This window comes from Lissotriton vulgaris, chromosome 12, assembly GCF_964263255.1.
Source record: "Lissotriton vulgaris chromosome 12, aLisVul1.2, whole genome shotgun sequence".
In the NCBI taxonomy this organism is placed as follows: Eukaryota; Metazoa; Chordata; class Amphibia; order Caudata; family Salamandridae; genus Lissotriton; species Lissotriton vulgaris.
This window is the reverse complement of record NC_141700.1, coordinates 491,902,807-491,926,919: the sequence shown is the minus strand read 5'-3', so window position 1 is coordinate 491,926,919 and position 24,113 is coordinate 491,902,807. Positions and strand designations below refer to the sequence as shown.

Below are 24,113 nucleotides of genomic sequence, written 5' to 3'. Positions count from 1 at the left end.
GGGCACAAATAACGGGCAAGCCCTATGAAAAGCGCAGCATGACTCTTGGTGCCACCTTTTAAAAGGAGAGTGACGTCTGGCCTCTGGCAGCAGGAATGTTGAGAAAAGAGAAAATACACTGCCTGCTATCGTGCAGTTTCAAGATAGTCAAGGAAAAGCAATCTCATGCACTGCCCAAGCTCTTTCCCATGATGCACCTCTCCTACACTCAGTCTATGCAAATGAGCAAGCAGAGAGATCAGGAATAAAACACCAAGCTCATGTTCCCTTATAACAGTAGCAGACAACTCCTAAATATTCCCCAACTTCTAATGCTTTTCTTTTAAACAAATGATAAACAGCCTCACCTGTGGTAAGGCTTAAAAAAATTGACTAAACTCGTCAATGTTCCTCTCCACGGAAATCTTTAGTAAAAGGCGAAAGATTTTTTCGTTTTGAAGAGAAACCAGAGTAAGTTAGAATATGGCTCTCTGGGGGTTAGAGGCACCAGATCAAAGACCCTATCATTGCGAGGGTGAGGACCTGAGAGGTATTTGCAGCCTCTAAAAAAGAGGGCAAGAACTAGGCCGGTGAGGGAAACAGGATCAAACTTCAGAGTCTCTGCTCAAAGCACAGAAAAGCAAAAAGGTGGGCAGTTCCAAGTGTCTGCCTGGGAATATGCAAATTCTTTTTGTACACACCTCAGCTCATTAGGAGGTGTCGGGGCTGCTGGGCAAGGGGAACGGGAAGCGTGAATCAGGCTTTCACTGAAGTGGCACTGTTGGACTTTCGTCCCCAACGATTTTACGCTTTCCCCACCATCCCTCCAATCGATAGGCTGTGAGCCACCACTGTTCTATGCAAATAGCCATGCACTTTAAGTCCCTTTTTCACACGTATTTTCATTAACGCTGAATATATAAGTATAGATCTGTCTAGGCTGGAGGCACATGAAACAAGACAAACGAGCCCCTTCAAGTGTACCTGAGAGGAATCTGACTCAGGATTGGCCACCCTCTAAGGGCACCCCTAATGGGCACAAATAACGGGCAAGCCCTATGAAAAGCGCAGCATGACTCTTGGTGCCACCTTTTAAAAGGAGAGTGACGTCTGGCCTCTGGCAGCAGGAATGTTGAGAAAAGAGAAAATACACTGCCTGCTATCGTGCAGTTTCAAGATAGTCAAGGAAAAGCAATCTCATGCACTGCCCAAGCTCTTTCCCATGATGCACCTCTCCTACACTCAGTCTATGCAAATGAGCAAGCAGAGAGATCAGGAATAAAACACCAAGCTCATGTTCCCTTATAACAGTAGCAGACAACTCCTAAATATTCCCCAACTTCTAATGCTTTTCTTTTAAACAAATGATAAACAGCCTCACCTGTGGTAAGGCTTAAAAAAATTGACTAAACTCGTCAATGTTCCTCTCCACGGAAATCTTTAGTAAAAGGCGAAAGATTTTTTCGTTTTGAAGAGAAACCAGAGTAAGTTAGAATATGGCTCTCTGGGGGTTAGAGGCACCAGATCAAAGACCCTATCATTGCGAGGGTGAGGACCTGAGAGGTATTTGCAGCCTCTAAAAAAGAGGGCAAGAACTAGGCCGGTGAGGGAAACAGGATCAAACTTCAGAGTCTCTGCTCAAAGCACAGAAAAGCAAAAAGGTGGGCAGTTCCAAGTGTCTGCCTGGGAATATGCAAATTCTTTTTGTACACACCTCAGCTCATTAGGAGGTGTCGGGGCTGCTGGGCAAGGGGAACGGGAAGCGTGAATCAGGCTTTCACTGAAGTGGCACTGTTGGACTTTCGTCCCCAACGATTTTACGCTTTCCCCACCATCCCTCCAATCGATAGGCTGTGAGCCACCACTGTTCTATGCAAATAGCCATGCACTTTAAGTCCCTTTTTCACACGTATTTTCATTAAAGCTGAATATATAAGTATAGATCTGTCTAGGCTGGAGGCACATGAAACAAGACAAACGAGCCCCTTCAAGTGTACCTGAGAGGAATCTGACTCAGGATTGGCCACCCTCTAAGGGCACCCCTAATGGGCACAAATAACGGGCAAGCCCTATGAAAAGCGCAGCATGACTCTTGGTGCCACCTTTTAAAAGGAGAGTGACGTCTGGCCTCTGGCAGCAGGAATGTTGAGAAAAGAGAAAATACACTGCCTGCTATCGTCCAGTTTCAAGATAGTCAAGGAAAAGCAATCTCATGCACTGCCCAAGCTCTTTCCCATGATGCACCTCCCCTACACTCTTTCTATGCAAATGAGCAATCAGAGAGTTCAGGAATAAAACACCAAACTCATGTTCCCTTATAACAGTAGCAGACAACTCCTAAATATTCCCCAACTTCTAATGCTTTTCTTTTAAACAAATGATAAACAGCCTCACCTGTGGTAAGGCTTAAAAAAATTGAATAAACTCATCAATGTTCCTCTCCGCGGAAATCTTTAGTAAAAGGCGAAAGATTTTTTCGTTTTGAAGAGAAACCAGAGTAAGTTAGAATATGGCTCTCTGGGGGTTAGAGGCACCAGATCAAAGACCCTATCATTGCGAGGGTGAGGACCTGAGAGGTATTTGCAGCCTCTAAAAAAGAGGGCAAGAACTAGGCCGGTGAGGGAAACAGGATCAAACTTCAGAGTCTCTGCTCAAAGCACAGAAAAGCAAAAAGGTGGGCAGTTCCAAGTGTCTGCCTGGGAATATGCAAATTCTTTTTGTACACACCTCAGCTCATTAGGAGGTGTCGGGGCTGCTGGGCAAGGGGAACAGGAAGCGTGAATCAGGCTTTAACTGAAGTGGCACTGTAGGACTTTCGTCCCCAACGATTTTACGCTTTCCCCACCATCCCTCCAATCGATAGGCTGTGAGCCACCACTGTTATATGCAAATAGCCATGCACTTTAAGTCCCTTTTTCACACGTATTTTCATTAAAGCTGAATATATAAGTATAGATCTGTCTAGGCTGGAGGCACATGAAACAAGACAAGCGAGCCCCTTCAAGTGTACCTGAGAGGAATCTGACTCAGGATTGGCCACCCTCTAAGGGCACCCCTAACGTGCACAAATAACGGGCAAGCCCTAAGAAAAGTGCAGCATGACTCTTGGTGCCACCTTTTAAAAGGAGAGTGACGTCTGGCCTCTGGCAGCAGGAATGTTGAGAAAAGAGAAAATATACTGCCTGCTATCGTGCAGTTTCAAGATAGTCAAGGAAAAGCAATCTCAGGCACTGCCCAAGCTCTTTCCCATGATGCACCTCTCCTACACTCTGTCTATGCAAATGAGCAAGCAAAGAGATCAGGAATAAAACACCAAGCTCATGTTCCCTTATAACAGTAGCAGACAACTCCTAAATATTCCCCAACTTCTAATGCTTTTCTTTTAAACAAATGATAAACAGCCTCACCTGTGATAAGGCTTTTTAAATTGAATAAACTCGTAAATGTTCCTCTCCACGGAAATCTTTAGTAAAAGGCGAAAGATTTTTTCGTTTTGAAGAGAAACCAGAGTAAGTTAGAATATGGCTCTCTGGGGGTTAGAGGCACCAGATCAAAGACCCTATCATTGCAAGGGTGAGGACCTGAGAGGTATTTGAAGCCTCTAAAAAAGAGGGCAAGAACTAGGCCCGTGAGGGAAACAGGATCAAACTTCAGAGTCTCTGCTCAAAGCACAGAAAAGCAAAAAGGTGGGCAGTTCCAAGTGTCTGCCTGGGAATATGCAAATTCTTTTTGTACACACCTCAGCTCATTAGGAGGTGTCGGGGCTGCTGGGCAAGGGAAACGGGAAGCATGAATCAGGCTTTAACTGAAGTGGCACTGTAGGACTTTCGTCCCCAACGATTTTACGCTTTCCCCACCATCCCTCCAATCGATAGGCTGTGAGCCACCACTGTTCTATGCAAATAGCCATGCACTTTAAGTCCCTTTTTCACACGTATTTTCATTAAAGCTGAATATATAAGTATATATGTGTCTAGGCTGGAGGCACATGAAACAAGACTAACGAGCCCCTTCAAGTGTACCTGAGAGGAATCTGACTCAGGATGGGCCACCCTCTAAGGGCACCTCTAACAGGCACAAATAACGGGCAAGACCTATGAAAAGCGCAGCATGAGTCTTGGTGCCACCTTTTAAAAGGAGAGTGACGTCTGGCCTCTGGCAGCAGGAATGTTGAGAAAAGAGAAAATATACTGCCTGCTATCGTGCAGTTTCAAGATAGTCAAGGAAAAGCAATCTCATGCACTGCCCAAGCTCTTTCCCATGATGCACCTCTCCTACACTCTGTCTATGCAAATGAGCAAGCAGAGAGATCAGGAGTAAAACACCAAGCTCATGTTCCCTAAAAACAGTAGCAGACAACTCCTAGATATTCCCCAACTTCTAATGCTTTTCTTTTAAACAAATGATAAACAGCCTCACCTGTGGTAAGGCTTTAAAAAATTGAATAAACTCGTAAATGTTTCTCTCCACGGAAATCTTTAGTAAAAGGCGAAAGATTTTTTCATTTTTTAAGAAAAACCAGAGTAAGTTAGAATATGGCTCTCTGGGGGTTAGAGGCACCAGATCAAAGACCCTATCATTGCGAGGGTGAGGACCTGAGAGGTATTTGCAGCCTCTAAAAAAGAGGGCAAGAACTAGGCCGGTGAGGGAAACAGGATCAAACTTCAGAGTCTCTGCTCAAAGCACAGAAAAGCAAAAAGGTGGGCAGTTCCAAGTGTCTGCCTGGGAATATGCAAATTCTTTTTGTACACACCTCAGCTCATTAGGAGGTGTCGGGGCTGCTGGGCAAGGGGAACGGGAAGCGTGAATCAGGCTTTCACTGAAGTGGCACTGTAGGACTTTCGTCCCCAACGATTTTACGCTTTCCCCACCATCCCTCCAATCGATAGGCTGTGAGCCACCACTGTTCTATGCAAATAGCCATGCACTTTAAGTCCCTTTTTCACACGTATTTTCATTAAAGCTGAATATATAAGTATAGATCTGTCTAGGCTGGAGGCACATGAAACAAGACAAACGAGCCCCTTCAAGTGTACCTGAGAGGAATCGGACTCAGGATTGGCCACCCTCTAAGGGCACCCCTAATGGGCACAAATAACGGGCAAGCCCTATGAAAAGCGCAGCATGACTCTTGGTGCCACCTTTTAAAAGGAGAGTGACGTCTGGCCTCTGGCAGCAGGAATGTTGAGAAAAGAGAAAATACACTGCCTGCTATCGTGCAGTTTCAAGATAGTCAAGGAAAAGCAATCTCATGCACTGCCCAAGCTCTTTCCCATGATGCACCTCTCCTACACTCTGTCTATGCAAATGAGCAAGCAGAGAGATCAGGAATAAAACACCAAGCTCATGTTCCCTTATAACAGTAGCAGACAACTCCTAAATATTCCCCAACTTCTAATGCTTTTCTTTTAAACAAATGATAAACAGCCTCACCTGTGGTAAGGCTTAAAAAAATTGAATAAACTCGTCAATGTTCCTCTCCACGGAAATCTTTAGTAAAAGGCGAAAGATTTTTTCGTTTTGAAGAGAAACCAGAGTAAGTTAGAATATGGCTCTCTGGGGGTTAGAGGCACCAGATCAAAGACCCTATCATTGCGAGGGTGAGGACCTGAGAGGTATTTGCAGCCTCTAAAAAAGAGGGCAAGAACTAGGCCGGTGAGGGAAACAGGATCAAACTTCAGAGTCTCTGCTCAAAGCACAGAAAAGCAAAAAGGTGGGCAGTTCCAAGTGTCTGCCTGGGAATATGCAAATTCTTTTTGTACACACCTCAGCTCATTAGGAGGTGTCGGGGCTGCTGGGCAAGGGGAACGGGAAGCGTGAATCAGGCATTCACTGAAGTGGCACTGTAGGACTTTCGTCCCCAACGATTTTACGCTTTCCCCACCATCCCTCCAATCGATAGGCTGTGAGCCACCACTGTTCTATGCAAATAGCCATGCACTTTAAGTCCCTTTTTCACACGTATTTTCATTAAAGCTGAATATATAAGTATAGATCTGTCTAGGCTGGAGGCACATGAAACAAGACAAACGAGCCCCTTCAAGTGTACCTGAGAGGAATCTGACTCAGGATTGGCCACCCTCTAAGGGCACCCCTAATGGGCACAAATAACGGGCAAGCCCTATGAAAAGCGCAGCATGACTCTTGGTGCCACCTTTTAAAAGGAGAGTGACGTCTGGCCTCTGGCAGCAGGAATGTTGAGAAAAGAGAAAATACACTGCCTGCTATCGTGCAGTTTCAAGATAGTCAAGGAAAAGCAATCTCATGCACTGCCCAAGCTCTTTCCCATGATGCACCTCTCCTACACTCTGTCTATGCAAATGAGCAAGCAGAGAGATCAGGAATAAAACACCAAGCTCATGTTCCCTTATAACAGTAGCAGACAACTCCTAAATATTCCCCAACTTCTAATGCTTTTCTTTTAAACAAATGATAAACAGCCTCACCTGTGGTAAGGCTTAAAAAAATTGAATAAACTCGTCAATGTTCCTCTCCACGGAAATCTTTAGTAAAAGGCGAAAGATTTTTTCGTTTTGAAGAGAAACCAGAGTAAGTTAGAATATGGCTCTCTGGGGGTTAGAGGCACCAGATCAAAGACCCTATCATTGCGAGGGTGAGGACCTGAGAGGTATTTGCAGCCTCTAAAAAAGAGGGCAAGAACTAGGCCGGTGAGGGAAACAGGATCAAACTTCAGAGTCTCTGCTCAAAGCACAGAAAAGCAAAAAGGTGGGCAGTTCCAAGTGTCTGCCTGGGAATATGCAAATTCTTTTTGTACACACCTCAGCTCATTAGGAGGTGTCGGGGCTGCTGGGCAAGGGGAACGGGAAGCGTGAATCAGGCTTTCACTGAAGTGGCACTGTAGGACTTTCGTCCCCAACGATTTTACGCTTTCCCCACCATCCCTCCAATCGATAGGCTGTGAGCCACCACTGTTCTATGCAAATAGCCATGCACTTTAAGTCCCTTTTTCACACGTATTTTCATTAAAGCTGAATATATAAGTATAGATCTGTCTAGGCTGGAGGCACATGAAACAAGACAAACGAGCCCCTTCAAGTGTACCTGAGAGGAATCTGACTCAGGATTGGCCACCCTCTAAGGGCACCCCTAATGGGCACAAATAACGGGCAAGCCCTATGAAAAGCGCAGCATGACTCTTGGTGCCACCTTTTAAAAGGAGAGTGACGTCTGGCCTCTGGCAGCAGGAATGTTGAGAAAAGAGAAAATACACTGCCTGCTATCATGCAGGTTCAAGATAGTCAAGGAAAAGCAATCTCATGCACTGCCTAAGCTCTTTCCCATGATGCACCTCTCCTACACTCTGTCTATGCAAATGAGCAAGCAGAGAGTTCAGGAATAAAACACCAAACTCATGTTCCCTTATAACAGTAGCAGACAACTCCTAAATATTCCCCAACTTCTAATGCTTTTCTTTTAAACAAATGATAAACAGCCTCACCTGTGGTAAGGCTTAAAAAAACTTGAATAAACTCGTAAATGTTCCTCTCCACGGAAATCTTTAGTAAAAGGCGAAAGATTTTTTCATTTTGAAGAAAAACCAGTGTAAGTTAGAACATGGCTCTCTGGGGGTTAGAGGCACCAGATCAAAGACCCTATCATTGCGAGGGTGAGGACCTGAGAGGTATTTGCAGCCTCTAAAAAAGAGGGCAAGAACTAGGCCGGTGAGGGAAACAGGATCAAACTTCAGAGTCTCTGCTCAAAGCACAGAAAAGCAAAAAGGTGGGCAGTTCCAAGTGTCTGCCTGGGAATATGCAAATTCTTTTTGTACACACCTCAGCTCATTAGGAGGTGTCGGGGCTGCTGGGCAAGAGGAATGGGAAGCGTGAATCAGGCTTTCACTGAAGTGGCACTGTAGGACTTTCGTCCCCAACGATTTTACGCTTTCCCCACCATCCCTCCAATCGATAGGCTGTGAGCCACCACTGTTCTATGCAAATAGCCATGCACTTTAAGTCCCTTTTTCACACGTATTTTCATTAAAGCTGAATATATAAGTATAGATCTGTCTAGGCTGGAGGCACATGAAACAAGACAAACAAGCCCCTTCAAGTGTACCTGAGAGGAATCTGACTCAGGATTGGCCACCCTCTAAGGGCACCCCTAATGGGCACAAATAACGGGCAAGCCCTATGAAAAGCGCAGCATGACTCTTGGTGCCACCTTTTAAAAGGAGAGTGATGTCTGGCCTCTGGCAGCAGGAATGTTGAGAAAAGAGAAAATACACTGCCTGCTATCGTGCAGTTTCAAGATAGTCAAGGAAAAGCAATCTCATGCACTGCCCAAGCTCTTTCCCATGATGCACCTCTCCTACACTCTGTCTATGCAAATGAGCAAGCAGAGAGATCAGGAATAAAACACCAAGCTCATGTTCCCTTATAACAGTAGCAGACAACTCCTAAATATTCCCCAACTTCTAATGCTTTTCTTTTAAACAAATGACAAACAGCCTCACCTGTGGTAAGGCTTAAAAAAATTGAATAAACTCGTCAATGTTCCTCTCCACGGAAATCTTTAGTAAAAGGCGAAAGATTTTTTCGTTTTGAAGAGAAACCAGAGTAAGTTAGAATATGGCTCTCTGGGGGTTAGAGGCACCAGATCAAAGACCCTATCATTGCGAGGGTGAGGACCTGAGAGGTATTTGCAGCCTCTAAAAAAGAGGGCAAGAACTAGGCCGGTGAGGGAAACAGGATCAAACTTCAGAGTCTCTGCTCAAAGCACAGAAAAGCAAAAAGGTGGGCAGTTCCAAGTGTCTGCCTGGGAATATGCAAATTCTTTTTGTACACACCTCAGCTCATTAGGAGGTGTCGGGGCTGGTGGGCAAGGGGAACGGGAAGCGTGAATCAGGCTTTCACTGAAGTGGCACTGTAGGACTTTCGTCCCCAACGATTTTACGCTTTCCCCACCATCCCTCCAATCGATAGGCTGTGAGCCATCACTGTTCTATGCAAATAGCCATGCACTTTAAGTCCCTTTTTCACACGTATTTTCATTAAAGCTGAATATATAAGTATAGATCTGTCTAGGCTGGAGGCACATGAAACAAGACAAACGAGCCCCTTCAAGTGTACCTGAGAGGAATCTGACTCAGGATTGGCCACCCTCTAAGGGCACCCCTAATGGGCACAAATAACGGGCAAGCCCTATGAAAAGCGCAGCATGACTTTTGGTGCCACCTTTTAAAAGGAGAGTGACGTCTGGCCTCTGGCAGCAGGAATGTTGAGAAAAGAGAAAATACACTGCCTGCTATCGTGCAGTTTCAAGATAGTCAAGGAAAAGCAATCTCATGCACTGCCCAAGCTCTTTCCCATGATGCACCTCTCCTACACTCTGTCTATGCAAATGAGCAAGCAGAGAGATCATGAATAAAACACCAAACTCATGTTCCCTTATAACAGTAGCAGACAACTCCTAAATATTCCCCAACTTCTAATGCTTTTCTTTTAAACAAATGATAAACAGCCTCACCTGTGGTAAGGCTTAAAAAAATTGAATAAACTCGTAAATGTTCCTCTCCACGGAAATCTTTAGTAAAAGGCGAAAGATTTTTTCATTTTGAAGAAAAACCAGAGTAAGTTAGAATATGGCTCTCTGGGGGTTAGAGGCACCAGATCAAAGACCCTATCATTGCGAGGGTGAGGACCTGAGAGGTATTTTCAGCCTCTAAAAAAGAGGGCAAGAACTAGGCCGGTGAGGGAAACAGGATCAAACTTCAGAGTCTCTGCTCAAAGCACAGAAAAGCAAAAAGGTGGGCAGTTCCAAGTGTCTGCCTGGGAATATGCAAATTCTTTTTGTACACACCTCAGCTCATTAGGAGGTGTCGGGGCTGCTGGGCAAGGGGAACGGGAAGCGTGAATCAGGCTTTCACTGAAGTGGCACTGTAGGACTTTCGTCCCCAACGATTTTACGCTTTCCCCACCATCCCTCCAATCGATAGGCTGTGAGCCACCACTGTTCTATGCAAATAGCCATGCACTTTAAGTCCCTTTTTCACACGTATTTTCATTAAAGCTGAATATATAAGTATAGATCTGTCTAGGCTGGAGGCACATGAAACAAGACAAACGAGCCCCTTCAAGTGTACCTGAGAGGAATCTGACTCAGGATTGGCCACCCTCTAAGGGCACCCCTAATGGGCACAAATAACGGGCAAGCCCTATGAAAAGCGCAGCATGACTCTTGGTGCCACCTTTTAAAAGGAGAGTGACGTCTGGCCTCTGGCAGCAGGAATGTTGAGAAAAGAGAAAATACACTGCCTGCTATCGTGCAGTTTCAAGATAGTCAAGGAAAAGCAATCTCATGCACTGCCCAAGCTCTTTCCCATGATGCACCTCTCCTACACTCTGTCTATGCAAATGAGCAAGCAGAGAGATCAGGAATAAAACACCAAGCTCATGTTCCCTTATAACAGTAGCAGACAACTCCTAAATATTCCCCAACTTCTAATGCTTTTCTTTTAAACAAATGATAAACAGCCTCACCTGTGGTAAGGCTTAAAAAAATTGAATAAACTCGTCAATGTTCCTCTCCACGGAAATCTTTAGTAAAAGGCGAAAGATTTTTTCGTTTTGAAGAGAAACCAGAGTAAGTTAGAATATGACTCTCTGGGGGTTAGAGGCACCAGATCAAAGACCCTATCATTGCGAGGGTGAGGACCTGAGAGGTATTTGCAGCCTCTAAAAAAGAGGGCAAGAACTAGGCCGGTGAGGGAAACAGGATCAAACTTCAGAGTCTCTGCTCAAAGCACAGAAAAGCAAAAAGGTGGGCAGTTCCAAGTGTCTGCCTGGGAATATGCAAATTCTTTTTGTACACACCTCAGCTCATTAGGAGGTGTCGGGGCTGCTGGGCAAGGGGAACGGGAAGCGTGAATCAGGCTTTCACTGAAGTGGCACTGTAGGACTTTCGTCCCCAACGATTTTACGCTTTCCCCACCATCCCTCCAATCGATAGGCTGTGAGCCACCACTGTTCTATGCAAATAGCCATGCACTTTAAGTCCCTTTTTCACACGTATTTTCATTAAAGCTGAATATATAAGTATAGATCTGTCTAGGCTGGAGGCACATGAAACAAGACAAACGAGCCCCTTCAAGTGTACCTGAGAGGAATCTGACTCAGGATTGGCCACCCTCTAAGGGCACCCCTAATGGGTAAAATAACGGGCAAGCCCTATGAAAAGCGCAGCATGACTCTTGGTGCCACCTTTTAAAAGGAGAGTGACGTCTGGCCTCTGGCAGCAGGAATGTTGAGAAAAGAGAAAATACACTGCCTGCTATCGTGCAGGTTCAAGATAGTCAAGGAAAAGCAATCTCATGCACTGCCCAAGCTCTTTCCCATGATGCACCTCTCCTACAAACTGTCTATGCAAATGAGCAAGCAGAGAGTTCAGGAATAAAACACCAAACTCATGTTCCCTTATAACAGTAGCAGACAACTCCTAAATATTCCCCAACTTCTAATGCTTTTCTTTTAAACAAATGATAAACAGCCTCACCTGTGGTAAGGCTTAAAAAAATTGAATAAACTCGTAAATGTTCCTCTCCACGGAAATCTTTAGTAAAAGGCGAAAGATTTTTTCATTTTGAAGAAAAACCAGAGTAAGTTAGAATATGGCTCTCTGGGGGTTAGAGGCACCAGATCAAAGACCCTATCATTGCGAGGGTGAGGACCTGAGAGGTATTTGCAGCCTCTAAAAAAGAGGGCAAGAACTAGGCCGGTGAGGGAAACAGGATCAAACTTCAGAGTCTCTGCTCAAAGCACAGAAAAGCAAAAAGGTGGGCAGTTCCAAGTGTCTGCCTGGGAATATGCAAATTCTTTTTGTACACACCTCAGCTCATTAGGAGGTGTCGGGGCTGCTGGGCAAGGGGAATGGGAAGCGTGAATCAGGCTTTCACTGAAGTGGCACTGTAGGACTTTCGTCCCCAACGATTTTACGCTTTCCCCACCATCCCTCCAATCGATAGGCTGTGAGCCACCACTGTTCTATGCAAATAGCCATGCACTTTAAGTCCCTTTTTCACACGTATTTTCATTAAAGCTGAATATATAAGTATAGATCTGTCTAGGCTGGAGGCACATGAAACAAGACAAACGAGCCCCTTCAAGTGTACCTGAGAGGAATCTGACTCAGGATTGGCCACCCTCTAAGGGCACCCCTAATGGGCACAAATAACGGGCAAGCCCTATGAAAAGCGCAGCATGACTCTTGGTGCCACCTTTTAAAAGGAGAGTGATGTCTGGCCTCTGGCAGCAGGAATGTTGAGAAAAGAGAAAATACACTGCCTGCTATCGTGCAGTTTCAAGATAGTCAAGGAAAAGCAATCTCATGCACTGCCCAAGCTCTTTCCCATGATGCACCTCTCCTACACTCTGTCTATGCAAATGAGCAAGCAGAGAGATCAGGAATAAAACACCAAGCTCATGTTCCCTTATAACAGTAGCAGACAACTCCTAAATATTCCCCAACTTCTAATGCTTTTCTTTTAAACAAATGATAAACAGCCTCACCTGTGGTAAGGCTTAAAAAAATTGAATAAACTCGTCAATGTTCCTCTCCACGGAAATCTTTAGTAAAAGGCGAAAGATTTTTTCGTTTTGAAGAGAAACCAGAGTAAGTTAGAATATGGCTCTCTGGGGGTTAGAGGCACCAGATCAAAGACCCTATCATTGCGAGGGTGAGGACCTGAGAGGTATTTGCAGCCTCTAAAAAAGAGGGCAAGAACTAGGCCGGTGAGGGAAACAGGATCAAACTTCAGAGTCTCTGCTCAAAGCACAGAAAAGCAAAAAGGTGGGCAGTTCCAAGTGTCTGCCTGGGAATATGCAAATTCTTTTTGTACACACCTCAGCTCATTAGGAGGTGTCGGGGCTGCTGGGCAAGGGGAACGGGAAGCGTGAATCAGGCTTTCACTGAAGTGGCACTGTAGGACTTTCGTCCCCAACGATTTTACGCTTTCCCCACCATCCCTCCAATCGATAGGCTGTGAGCCACCACTGTTCTATGCAAATAGCCATGCACTTTAAGTCCCTTTTTCACACGTATTTTCATTAAAGCTGAATATATAAGTATAGATCTGTCTAGGCTGGAGGCACATGAAACAAGACAAACGAGCCCCTTCAAGTGTACCTGAGAGGAATCTGACTAAGGATTGGCCACCCTCTAAGGGCACCCCTAATGGGCACAAATAACGGGCAAGCCCTATGAAAAGCGCAGCAGGACTTTTGGTGCCACCTTTTAAAAGGAGAGTGACGTCTGGCCTCTGGCAGCAGGAATGTTGAGAAAAGAGAAAATACACTGCCTGCTATCGTGCAGTTTCAAGATAGTCAAGGAAAAGCAATCTCATGCACTGCCCAAGCTCTTTCCCATGATGCACCTCTCCTACACTCTGTCTATGCAAATGAGCAAGCAGAGAGATCATGAATAAAACACCAAACTCATGTTCCCTTATAACAGTAGCAGACAACTCCTAAATATTCCCCAACTTCTAATGCTTTTCTTTTAAACAAATGATAAACAGCCTCACCTGTGGTAAGGCTTAAAAAAATTGAATAAACTCGTAAATGTTCCTCTCCACGGAAATCTTTAGTAAAAGGCGAAAGATTTTTTCATTTTGAAGAAAAACCAGAGTAAGTTAGAATATGGCTCTCTGGGGGTTAGAGGCACCAGATCAAAGACCCTATCATTGCGAGGGTGAGGACCTGAGAGGTATTTTCAGCCTCTAAAAAAGAGGGCAAGAACTAGGCCGGTGAGGGAAACAGGATCAAACTTCAGAGTCTCTGCTCAAAGCACAGAAAAGCAAAAAGGTGGGCAGTTCCAAGTGTCTGCCTGGGAATATGCAAATTCTTTTTGTACACACCTCAGCTCATTAGGAGGTGTCGGGGCTGCTGGGCAAGGGGAACGGGAAGCGTGAATCAGGCTTTCACTGAAGTGGCACTGTAGGACTTTCGTCCCCAACGATTTTACGCTTTCCCCACCATCCCTCCAATCGATAGGCTGTGAGCCACCACTGTTCTATGCAAATAGCCATGCACTTTAAGTCCCTTTTTCACACGTATTTTCATTAAAGCTGAATATATAAGTATAGATCTGTCTAGGCTGGAGGCACATGAAACAAGACAAACGAGCCCCTTCAAGTGTACCTGAGAGGAATCTGACTCAGGATTGGCCACCCTCTAAGGGCACCCCTAATGGGCACAAATAACGGGCAAGCCCTATGAAAAGCGCAGCATGACTCTTGGTGCCACCTTTTAAAAGGAGAGTGACGTCTGGCCTCTGGCAGCAGGAATGTTGAGAAAAGAGAAAATACACTGCCTGCTATCGTGCAGTTTCAAGATAGTCAAGGAAAAGCAATCTCATGCACTGCCCAAGCTCTTTCCCATGATGCACCTCTCCTACACTCTGTCTATGCAAATGAGCAAGCAGAGAGATCAGGAATAAAACACCAAGCTCATGTTCCCTTATAACAGTAGCAGACAACTCCTAAATATTCCCCAACTTCTAATGCTTTTCTTTTAAACAAATGATAAACAGCCTCACCTGTGGTAAGGCTTAAAAAAATTGAATAAACTCGTCAATGTTCCTCTCCACGGAAATCTTTAGTAAAAGGCGAAAGATTTTTTCGTTTTGAAGAGAAACCAGAGTAAGTTAGAATATGGCTCTCTGGGGGTTAGAGGCACCAGATCAAAGACCCTATCATTGCGAGGGTGAGGACCTGAGAGGTATTTGCAGCCTCTAAAAAAGAGGGCAAGAACTAGGCCGGTGAGGGAAACAGGATCAAACTTCAGAGTCTCTGCTCAAAGCACAGAAAAGCAAAAAGGTGGGCAGTTCCAAGTGTCTGCCTGGGAATATGCAAATTCTTTTTGTACACACCTCAGCTCATTAGGAGGTGTCGGGGCTGCTGGGCAAGGGGAACGGGAAGCGTGAATCAGGCTTTCACTGAAGTGGCACTGTAGGACTTTCGTCCCCAACGATTTTACGCTTTCCCCACCATCCCTCCAATCGATAGGCTGTGAGCCACCACTGTTCTATGCAAATAGCCATGCACTTTAAGTCCCTTTTTCACACGTATTTTCATTAAAGCTGAATATATAAGTATAGATCTGTCTAGGCTGGAGGCACATGAAACAAGACAAACGAGCCCCTTCAAGTGTACCTGAGAGGAATCTGACTCAGGATTGGCCACCCTCTAAGGGCACCCCTAATGGGTAAAATAACGGGCAAGCCCTATGAAAAGCGCAGCATGACTCTTGGTGCCACCTTTTAAAAGGAGAGTGACGTCTGGCCTCTGGCAGCAGGAATGTTGAGAAAAGAGAAAATACACTGCCTGCTATCGTGCAGGTTCAAGATAGTCAAGGAAAAGCAATCTCATGCACTGCCCAAGCTCTTTCCCATGATGCACCTCTCCTACAAACTGTCTATGCAAATGAGCAAGCAGAGAGTTCAGGAATAAAACACCAAACTCATGTTCCCTTATAACAGTAGCAGACAACTCCTAAATATTCCCCAACTTCTAATGCTTTTCTTTTAAACAAATGATAAACAGCCTCACCTGTGGTAAGGCTTAAAAAAATTGAATAAACTCGTAAATGTTCCTCTCCACGGAAATCTTTAGTAAAAGGCGAAAGATTTTTTCATTTTGAAGAAAAACCAGAGTAAGTTAGAATATGGCTCTCTGGGGGTTAGAGGCACCAGATCAAAGACCCTATCATTGCGAGGGTGAGGACCTGAGAGGTATTTGCAGCCTCTAAAAAAGAGGGCAAGAACTAGGCCGGTGAGGGAAACAGGATCAAACTTCAGAGTCTCTGCTCAAAGCACAGAAAAGCAAAAAGGTGGGCAGTTCCAAGTGTCTGCCTGGGAATATGCAAATTCTTTTTGTACACACCTCAGCTCATTAGGAGGTGTCGGGGCTGCTGGGCAAGGGGAATGGGAAGCGTGAATCAGGCTTTCACTGAAGTGGCACTGTAGGACTTTCGTCCCCAACGATTTTACGCTTTCCCCACCATCCCTCCAATCGATAGGCTGTGAGCCACCACTGTTCTATGCAAATAGCCATGCACTTTAAGTCCCTTTTTCACACGTATTTTCATTAAAGCTGAATATATAAGTATAGATCTGTCTAGGCTGGAGGCACATGAAACAAGACAAACGAGCCCCTTCAAGTGTACCTGAGAGGAATCTGACTCAGGATTGGCCACCCTCTAAGGGCACCCCTAATGGGCACAAATAACGGGCAAGCCCTATGAAAAGCGCAGCATGACTCTTGGTGCCACCTTTTAAAAGGAGAGTGATGTCTGGCCTCTGGCAGCAGGAATGTTGAGAAAAGAGAAAATACACTGCCTGCTATCGTGCAGTTTCAAGATAGTCAAGGAAAAGCAATCTCATGCACTGCCCAAGCTCTTTCCCATGATGCACCTCTCCTACACTCTGTCTATGCAAATGAGCAAGCAGAGAGATCAGGAATAAAACACCAAGCTCATGTTCCCTTATAACAGTAGCAGACAACTCCTAAATATTCCCCAACTTCTAATGCTTTTCTTTTAAACAAATGATAAACAGCCTCACCTGTGGTAAGGCTTAAAAAAATTGAATAAACTCGTCAATGTTCCTCTCCACGGAAATCTTTAGTAAAAGGCGAAAGATTTTTTCGTTTTGAAGAGAAACCAGAGTAAGTTAGAATATGGCTCTCTGGGGGTTAGAGGCACCAGATCAAAGACCCTATCATTGCGAGGGTGAGGACCTGAGAGGTATTTGCAGCCTCTAAAAAAGAGGGCAAGAACTAGGCCGGTGAGGGAAACAGGATCAAACTTCAGAGTCTCTGCTCAAAGCACAGAAAAGCAAAAAGGTGGGCAGTTCCAAGTGTCTGCCTGGGAATATGCAAATTCTTTTTGTACACACCTCAGCTCATTAGGAGGTGTCGGGGCTGCTGGGCAAGGGGAACGGGAAGCGTGAATCAGGCTTTCACTGAAGTGGCACTGTAGGACTTTCGTCCCCAACGATTTTACGCTTTCCCCACCATCCCTCCAATCGATAGGCTGTGAGCCACCACTGTTCTATGCAAATAGCCATGCACTTTAAGTCCCTTTTTCACACGTATTTTCATTAAAGCTGAATATATAAGTATAGATCTGTCTAGGCTGGAGGCACATGAAACAAGACAAACGAGCCCCTTCAAGTGTACCTGAGAGGAATCTGACTAAGGATTGGCCACCCTCTAAGGGCACCCCTAATGGGCACAAATAACGGGCAAGCCCTATGAAAAGCGCAGCAGGACTTTTGGTGCCACCTTTTAAAAGGAGAGTGACGTCTGGCCTCTGGCAGCAGGAATGTTGAGAAAAGAGAAAATACACTGCCTGCTATCGTGCAGTTTCAAGATAGTCAAGGAAAAGCAATCTCATGCACTGCCCAAGCTCTTTCCCATGATGCACCTCTCCTACACTCTGTCTATGCAAATGAGCAAGCAGAGAGATCATGAATAAAACACCAAACTCATGTTCCCTTATAACAGTAGCAGACAACTCCTAAATATTCCCCAACTTCTAATGCTTTTCTTTTAAACAAATGATAAACAGCCTCACCTGTGGTAAGGCTTAAAAAAATTGAATAAACTCGTAAATGTTCCTCTCCACGGAAATCTTTAGTAAAAGGCGAAAGATTTTTTCATTTTGAAGAAAAACCAGAGTAAGTTAGAATATGGCTCTCTGGGGGTTAGAGGCACCAGATCAAAGACCCTATCATTGCGAGGGTGAGGACCTGAGAGGTATTTTCAGCCTCTAAAAAAGAGGGCAAGAACTAGGCCGGTGAGGGAAACAGGATCAAACTTCAGAGTCTCTGCTCAAAGCACAGAAAAGCAAAAAGGTGGGCAGTTCCAAGTGTCTGCCTGGGAATATGCAAATTCTTTTTGTACACACCTCAGCTCATTAGGAGGTGTCGGGGCTGCTGGGCAAGGGGAACGGGAAGCGTGAATCAGGCTTTCACTGAAGTGGCACTGTAGGACTTTCGTCCCCAACGATTTTACGCTTTCCCCACCATCCCTCCAATCGATAGGCTGTGAGCCACCACTGTTCTATGCAAATAGCCATGCACTTTAAGTCCCTTTTTCACACGTATTTTCATTAAAGCTGAATATATAAGTATAGATCTGTCTAGGCTGGAGGCACATGAAACAAGACAAACGAGCCCCTTCAAGTGTACCTGAGAGGAATCTGACTCAGGATTGGCCACCCTCTAAGGGCACCCCTAATGGGCACAAATAACGGGCAAGCCCTATGAAAAGCGCAGCATGACTCTTGGTGCCACCTTTTAAAAGGAGAGTGACGTCTGGCCTCTGGCACCAGGAATGTTGAGAAAAGAGAAAATACACTGCCTGCTATCGTGCAGTTTCAAGATAGTCAAGGAAAAGCAATCTCATGCACTGCCCAAGCTCTTTCCCATGATGCACCTCTCCTACACTCTGTCTATGCAAATGAGCAAGCAGAGAGATCAGGAATAAAACACCAAGCTCATGTTCCCTTATAACAGTAGCAGACAACTCCTAAATATTCCCCAACTTCTAATGCTTTTCTTTTAAACAAATGATAAACAGCCTCACCTGTGGTAAGGCTTAAAAAAATTGAATAAACTCATCAATGTTCCTCTCCACGGAAATCTTTAGTAAAAGGCGAAAGATTTTTTCGTTTTGAAGAGAAACCAGAGTAAGTTAGAATATGGCTCTCTGGGGGTTAGAGGCACCAGATCAAAGACCCTATCATTGCGAGGGTGAGGACCTGAGAGGTATTTGCAGCCTCTAAAAAAGAGGGCAAGAACTGGGCCGGTGAGGGAAACAGGATCAAACTTCAGAGTCTCTGCTCAAAGCACAGAAAAGCAAAAAGGTGGGCAGTTCCAAGTGTCTGCCTGGGAATATGCAAATTCTTTTTGTACACACCTCAGCTCATTAGGAGGTGTCGGGGCTGCTGGGCAAGGGGAACGGGAAGCGTGAATCAGGCATTCACTGAAGTGGCACTGTAGGACTTTCGTCCCCAACGATTTTACGCTTTCCCCACCATCCCTCCAATCGATAGGCTGTGAGCCACCACTGTTCTATGCAAATAGCCATGCACTTTAAGTCCCTTTTTCACACGTATTTTCATTAAAGCTGAATATATAAGTATAGATCTGTCTAGGCTGGAGGCACATGAAACAAGACAAACGAGCCCCTTCAAGTGTACCTGAGAGGAATCTGACTCAGGATTGGCCACCCTCTAAGGGCACCCCTAATGGGCACAAATAACGGGCAAGCCCTATGAAAAGCGCAGCATGACTCTTGGTGCCACCTTTTAAAAGGAGAGTGACGTCTGGCCTCTGGCAGCAGGAATGTTGAGAAAAGAGAAAATACACTGCCTGCTATCGTGCAGTTTCAAGATAGTCAAGGAAAAGCAATCTCATGCACTGCCCAAGCTCTTTCCCATGATGCACCTCTCCTACACTCTGTCTATGCAAATGAGCAAGCAGAGAGTTCAGGAATAAAACACCAAACTCATGTTCCCTTATAACAGTAGCAGACAACTCCTAAATATTCCCCAACTTCTAATGCTTTTCTTTTAAACAAATGATAAACAGCCTCACCTGTGGTAAGGCTTAAACTAATTGAATAAACTCTTCAATGTTCCTCTCCACGGAAATCTTTAGTAAAAGGCGAAAGATTTTTTCATTTTGAAGAGAAACCAGAGTAAGTTAGAATATGGCTCTCTGGGGGTTAGAGGCACCAGATCAAAGACCCTATCATTGCGAGGGTGAGGACCTGAGAGGTATTTGCAGCCTCTAAAAAAGAGGGCAAGAACTAGGCCGGTGAGGGAAACAGGATCAAACTTCAGAGTCTCTGCTCAAAGCACAGAAAAGCAAAAAGGTGGGCAGTTCCAAGTGTCTGCCTGGGAATATGCAAATTCTTTTTGTACACACCTCAGCTCATTAGGAGGTGTCGGGGCTGCTGGGCAAGGGGAACGGGAAGCGTGAATCAGGCTTTCACTGAAGTGGCACTGTAGGACTTTCGTCCCCAACGATTTTACGCTTTCCCCACCATCCCTCCAATCGATAGGCTGTGAGCCACCACTGTTCTATGCAAATAGCCATGCACTTTAAGTCCCTTTTTCACACGTATTTTCATTAAAGCTGAATATATAAGTATAGATCTGTCTAGGCTGGAGGCACATGAAACAAGACAAACGAGCCCCTTCAAGTGTACCTGAGAGGAATCTGACTCAGGATTGGCCACCCTCTAAGGGCACCCCTAACGGGCACAAATAACAGGCAAGCCCTATGAAAAGCGCAGCATGACTCTCGGTGCCACCTTTTAAAAGGAGAGTGACGTCTGGCCTCTGGCAGCAGGAATGTTGAGAAAAGAGAAAATACACTGCCTGCTATCGTGCAGTTTCAAGATAGTCAAGGAAAAGCAATCTCATGCACTGCCCAAGCTCTTTCCCATGATGCACCTCTCCTACACTCTGTCTATGCAAATGAGCAAGCAGAGAGATCAGGAATAAAACACCAAGCTCATGTTCCCTTATAACAGTAGCAGACAACTCCTAAATATTCCCCAACTTCTAAATATTCCCCAACTTCTAATGCTTTTCTTTTAAACAAAAGATAAACAGCCTCACCTGTGGTAAGGCTTAAAAAAATTGAATAAACTCGTAAATGTTCCTCTCCACGGAAATCTTTAGTAAAAGGCGAAAGATTTTTTCATTTTGAAGAGAAACCAGAGTAAGTTAGAATATGGCTCTCTGGGGGTTAGAGGCACCAGATCAAAGACCCTATCATTGCGAGGGTGAGGACCTGAGAGGTATTTGCAGCCTCTAAAAAAGAGGGCAAGAACTAGGCCGGTGAGGGAAACAGGATCAAACTTCAGAGTCTCTGCTCAAAGCACAGAAAAGCAAAAAGGTGGACAGTTCCAAGTGTCTGTCTGGGAATATGCAAATTCTTTTTGTACACACCTCAGCTCATTAGGAGGTGTCGGGGCTGCTGGGCAAGGGGAACGGGAAGCGTGAATCAGGCTTTCACTGAAGTGGCACTGTAGGACTTTCGTCCCCAACGATTTTACGCTTTCCCCACCATCCCTCCAATCGATAGGCTGTGAGCCAGCACTGTTCTATGCAAATAGCCATGCACTTTAAGTCCCTTTTTCACACGTATTTTCATTAAAGCTGAATATATAAGTATAGATCTGTCTAGTCTGGAGGCACATGAAACAAGACAAGCGAGCCCCTTCAAGTGTACCTGAGAGGAATCTGACTCAGGATTGGCCACCCTCTAAGGGCACCCCTAATGGGCACAAATAACGGGCAAGCCCTATGAAAAGCGCAGCATGACTCTTGGTGCCACCTTTTAAAAGGAGAGTGACGTCTGGCCTCTGGCAGCAGGAATGTTGAGAAAAGAGAAAATACACTGCCTGCTATCGTGCAGTTTCAAGATAGTCAAGGAAAAGCAATCTCATGCACTGCCCAAGCTCTTTCCCATGATGCACCTCTCCTACACTCTGTCTATGCAAATGAGCAAGCAGAGAGATCAGGAATAAAACACCAAGCTCATGTTCCCTTATAACAGTAGCAGACAACTCCTAAATATTCCCCAACTTCTAATGCTTTTCTTTTAAACAAATGATAAACAGCCTCACCTGTGGTAAGGCTTAAAAAAATTGAATAAACTCGTAAACGTTCCTCTCCACGGAAATCTTTAGTAAAAGGCGAAAGATTTTTTCATTTTGAAGAGAAACCAGAGTAAGTTAGAATATGGCTCTCTGGGGGTTAGAGGCACCAGATCAAAGACCCTATCATTGCGAGGGTGAGGACCTGAGAGGTATTTGCAGCCTCTAAAAAAGAGGGCAAGAACTAGGCCGGTGAGGGAAACAGGATCATACTTCAGAGTCTCTGCTCAAAGCACAGAAAAGCAAAAAGGTGGACAGTTCCAAGTGTCTGTCTGGGAATATGCAAATTCTTTTTGTACACACCTCAGCTCATTAGGAGGTGTCGGGGCTGCTGGGCAAGGGGAACGGGAAGCGTGAATCAGGCTTTAACTGAAGTGGCACTGTAGGACTTTCGTCCCCAACGATTTTACGCTTTCCCCACCATCCCTCCAATCGATAGGCTGTGAGCCAGCACTGTTCTATGCAAATAGCCATGCACTTTAAGTCCCTTTTTCACACGTATTTTCATTAAAGCTGAATATATAAGTATAGATCTGTCTAGGCTGGAGGCACATGAAACAAGACAAGCGAGCCCCTTCAAGTGTACCTGAGAGGAATCTGACTCAGGATTGGCCACCCTCTAAGGGCACCTCTAACGGGCACAAATATCGTGCAAGCCCTATGAAAAGCGCAGCATGAGTCTTGGTGCCACCTTTTAAAAGGAGAGTGACGTCTGGCCTCTGGCAGCAGGAATGTTGAGAAAAGAGAAAATATACTGCCTGCTATCGTGCAGTTTCAAGATAGTCAAGGAAAAGCAATCTCATGCACTGCCCAAGCTCTGTCCCATGATGCACCTCTCCTACACTCTGTCTATGCAAATGAGCAAGCAGAGAGATCAGGAATAAAACACCAAGCTCATGTTCCCTTATAACAGTAGCAGACAACTCCTAAATATTCCCCAACTTCTAATGCTTTTCTTTTAAACAAATGATAAACAGCCTCACCTGTGGTAAGGCTTAAAAAAATTGAATAAACTCGTAAATGTTCCTCTCCACGGAAATCTTTAGTAAAAGGCGAAAGATTTTTTCATTTTGAAGAAAAACCAGAGTAAGTTAGAATATGGCTCTCTGGGGGTTAGAGGCACCAGATCAAAGACCCTATCATTGCGAGGGTGAGGACCTGAGAGGTATTTGCAGCCTCTAAAAAAGAGGGCAAGAACTAGGCCGGTGAGGGAAACAGGATCAAACTTCAGAGTCTCTGCTCAAAGCACAGAAAAGCAAAAAGGTGGGCAGTTCCAAGTGTCTGCCTGGGAATATGCAAATTCTTTTTGTACACACCTCAGCTCATTAGGAGGTGTCGGGGCTGCTGGGCAAGGGGAACGGGAAGCGTGAATCAGGCTTTCACTGAAGTGGCACTGTAGGACTTTCGTCCCCAACGATTTTACGCTTTCCCCACCATCCCTCCAATCGATAGGCTGTGAGCCACCACTGTTCTATGCAAATAGCCATGCACTTTAAGTCCCTTTTTCACACGTATTTTCATTAAAGCTGAATATATAAGTATAGATCTGTCTAGGCTGGAGGCACATGAAACAAGACAAACGAGCCCCTTCAAGTGTACCTGAGAGGAATCTGACTCAGGATTGGCCACCCTCTAAGGGCACCCCTAATGGGCACAAATAACGTGCAAGCCCTATGAAAAGCACAGCATGACTCTTGGTGCCACCTTTTAAAAGGAGAGTGACGTCTGGCCTCTGGCAGCAGGAATGTTGAGAAAAGAGAAAATACACTGCCTGCTATCGTGCAGTTTCAAGATAGTCAAGGAAAAGCAATCTCATGCACTGCCCAAGCTCTTTCCCATGATGCACCTCTCCTACACTCTGTCTATGCAAATGAGCAAGCAGAGAGATCAGGAATAAAACACCAAGCTCATGTTCCCTTATAACAGTAGCAGACAACTCCTAAATATTCCCCAACTTCTAATGCTTTTCTTTTAAACAAATGATGAACAGCCTCACCTGTGGTAAGGCTTAAAAAAATTGAATAAACTCGTCAATGTTCCTCTCCACGGAAATCTTTAGTAAAAGGCGAAAGATTTTTTCGTTTTGAAGAGAAACCAGAGTAAGTTAGAATATGGCTCTCTGGGGGTTAGAGGCACCAGATCAAAGACCCTATCATTGCGAGGGTGAGGACCTGAGAGGTATTTGCAGCCTCTAAAAAAGAGGGCAAGAACTAGGCCGGTGAGGGAAACAGGATCAAACTTCAGAGTCTCTGCTCAAAGCACAGAAAAGCAAAAAGGTGGGCAGTTCCAAGTGTCTGCCTGGGAATATGCAAATTCTTTTTGTACACACCTCAGCTCATTAGGAGGTGTCGGGGCTGCTGGGCAAGGGGAACGGGAAGCGTGAATCAGGCATTCACTGAAGTGGCACTGTAGGACTTTCGTCCCCAACGATTTTACGCTTTCCCCA

General features: G+C 45.1%; 24 non-coding genes across 24 annotated transcripts; all 24 read right to left on the bottom strand.

The window, feature by feature from the left end:
- Positions 1-339: 339 nt before the first annotated feature.
- LOC147677542 (U5 spliceosomal RNA) lies at positions 340-454 on the bottom strand. The gene has a single exon (XR_015302662.1). It is a non-coding gene; the product is annotated as a U5 spliceosomal RNA (small nuclear RNA).
- An 898-nt stretch (positions 455-1,352) lies between these two features.
- Positions 1,353-1,467, bottom strand: LOC147677541 (U5 spliceosomal RNA). The gene has a single exon (XR_015302661.1). It is a non-coding gene; the product is annotated as a U5 spliceosomal RNA (small nuclear RNA).
- An 898-nt stretch (positions 1,468-2,365) lies between these two features.
- Positions 2,366-2,480, bottom strand: LOC147677540 (U5 spliceosomal RNA). Its single transcript, XR_015302793.1, has one exon. It is a non-coding gene; the product is annotated as a U5 spliceosomal RNA (small nuclear RNA).
- Positions 2,481-3,378: 898 nt separating this feature from the next.
- Positions 3,379-3,492, bottom strand: LOC147677539 (U5 spliceosomal RNA). Its single transcript, XR_015302915.1, has one exon. It is a non-coding gene; the product is annotated as a U5 spliceosomal RNA (small nuclear RNA).
- An 898-nt stretch (positions 3,493-4,390) lies between these two features.
- On the bottom strand, positions 4,391-4,506 carry LOC147677538 (U5 spliceosomal RNA). The gene has a single exon (XR_015302942.1). It is a non-coding gene; the product is annotated as a U5 spliceosomal RNA (small nuclear RNA).
- An 898-nt stretch (positions 4,507-5,404) lies between these two features.
- LOC147677537 (U5 spliceosomal RNA) lies at positions 5,405-5,519 on the bottom strand. The gene has a single exon (XR_015303454.1). It is a non-coding gene; the product is annotated as a U5 spliceosomal RNA (small nuclear RNA).
- An 898-nt stretch (positions 5,520-6,417) lies between these two features.
- On the bottom strand, positions 6,418-6,532 carry LOC147677536 (U5 spliceosomal RNA). The gene has a single exon (XR_015303453.1). It is a non-coding gene; the product is annotated as a U5 spliceosomal RNA (small nuclear RNA).
- An 898-nt stretch (positions 6,533-7,430) lies between these two features.
- LOC147677535 (U5 spliceosomal RNA) lies at positions 7,431-7,546 on the bottom strand. The gene has a single exon (XR_015302895.1). It is a non-coding gene; the product is annotated as a U5 spliceosomal RNA (small nuclear RNA).
- An 898-nt stretch (positions 7,547-8,444) lies between these two features.
- LOC147677534 (U5 spliceosomal RNA) lies at positions 8,445-8,559 on the bottom strand. The gene has a single exon (XR_015303452.1). It is a non-coding gene; the product is annotated as a U5 spliceosomal RNA (small nuclear RNA).
- Positions 8,560-9,457: 898 nt separating this feature from the next.
- LOC147677533 (U5 spliceosomal RNA) lies at positions 9,458-9,572 on the bottom strand. Its single transcript, XR_015302769.1, has one exon. It is a non-coding gene; the product is annotated as a U5 spliceosomal RNA (small nuclear RNA).
- Positions 9,573-10,470: 898 nt separating this feature from the next.
- LOC147677532 (U5 spliceosomal RNA) lies at positions 10,471-10,585 on the bottom strand. The gene has a single exon (XR_015303451.1). It is a non-coding gene; the product is annotated as a U5 spliceosomal RNA (small nuclear RNA).
- An 897-nt stretch (positions 10,586-11,482) lies between these two features.
- On the bottom strand, positions 11,483-11,597 carry LOC147677531 (U5 spliceosomal RNA). Its single transcript, XR_015302767.1, has one exon. It is a non-coding gene; the product is annotated as a U5 spliceosomal RNA (small nuclear RNA).
- An 898-nt stretch (positions 11,598-12,495) lies between these two features.
- LOC147677530 (U5 spliceosomal RNA) lies at positions 12,496-12,610 on the bottom strand. Its single transcript, XR_015303450.1, has one exon. It is a non-coding gene; the product is annotated as a U5 spliceosomal RNA (small nuclear RNA).
- An 898-nt stretch (positions 12,611-13,508) lies between these two features.
- Positions 13,509-13,623, bottom strand: LOC147677529 (U5 spliceosomal RNA). Its single transcript, XR_015302766.1, has one exon. It is a non-coding gene; the product is annotated as a U5 spliceosomal RNA (small nuclear RNA).
- Positions 13,624-14,521: 898 nt separating this feature from the next.
- On the bottom strand, positions 14,522-14,636 carry LOC147677528 (U5 spliceosomal RNA). The gene has a single exon (XR_015303449.1). It is a non-coding gene; the product is annotated as a U5 spliceosomal RNA (small nuclear RNA).
- Positions 14,637-15,533: 897 nt separating this feature from the next.
- LOC147677527 (U5 spliceosomal RNA) lies at positions 15,534-15,648 on the bottom strand. Its single transcript, XR_015302765.1, has one exon. It is a non-coding gene; the product is annotated as a U5 spliceosomal RNA (small nuclear RNA).
- An 898-nt stretch (positions 15,649-16,546) lies between these two features.
- On the bottom strand, positions 16,547-16,661 carry LOC147677526 (U5 spliceosomal RNA). Its single transcript, XR_015303448.1, has one exon. It is a non-coding gene; the product is annotated as a U5 spliceosomal RNA (small nuclear RNA).
- Positions 16,662-17,559: 898 nt separating this feature from the next.
- Positions 17,560-17,674, bottom strand: LOC147677525 (U5 spliceosomal RNA). The gene has a single exon (XR_015302764.1). It is a non-coding gene; the product is annotated as a U5 spliceosomal RNA (small nuclear RNA).
- An 898-nt stretch (positions 17,675-18,572) lies between these two features.
- On the bottom strand, positions 18,573-18,687 carry LOC147677524 (U5 spliceosomal RNA). Its single transcript, XR_015303435.1, has one exon. It is a non-coding gene; the product is annotated as a U5 spliceosomal RNA (small nuclear RNA).
- Positions 18,688-19,585: 898 nt separating this feature from the next.
- LOC147677523 (U5 spliceosomal RNA) lies at positions 19,586-19,700 on the bottom strand. The gene has a single exon (XR_015302919.1). It is a non-coding gene; the product is annotated as a U5 spliceosomal RNA (small nuclear RNA).
- A 916-nt stretch (positions 19,701-20,616) lies between these two features.
- LOC147677522 (U5 spliceosomal RNA) lies at positions 20,617-20,731 on the bottom strand. Its single transcript, XR_015302648.1, has one exon. It is a non-coding gene; the product is annotated as a U5 spliceosomal RNA (small nuclear RNA).
- Positions 20,732-21,629: 898 nt separating this feature from the next.
- LOC147677521 (U5 spliceosomal RNA) lies at positions 21,630-21,744 on the bottom strand. Its single transcript, XR_015302738.1, has one exon. It is a non-coding gene; the product is annotated as a U5 spliceosomal RNA (small nuclear RNA).
- An 898-nt stretch (positions 21,745-22,642) lies between these two features.
- Positions 22,643-22,757, bottom strand: LOC147677520 (U5 spliceosomal RNA). Its single transcript, XR_015302763.1, has one exon. It is a non-coding gene; the product is annotated as a U5 spliceosomal RNA (small nuclear RNA).
- An 898-nt stretch (positions 22,758-23,655) lies between these two features.
- LOC147677519 (U5 spliceosomal RNA) lies at positions 23,656-23,770 on the bottom strand. The gene has a single exon (XR_015303446.1). It is a non-coding gene; the product is annotated as a U5 spliceosomal RNA (small nuclear RNA).
- Between the last annotated feature and the right edge of the window lie 343 nt (positions 23,771-24,113).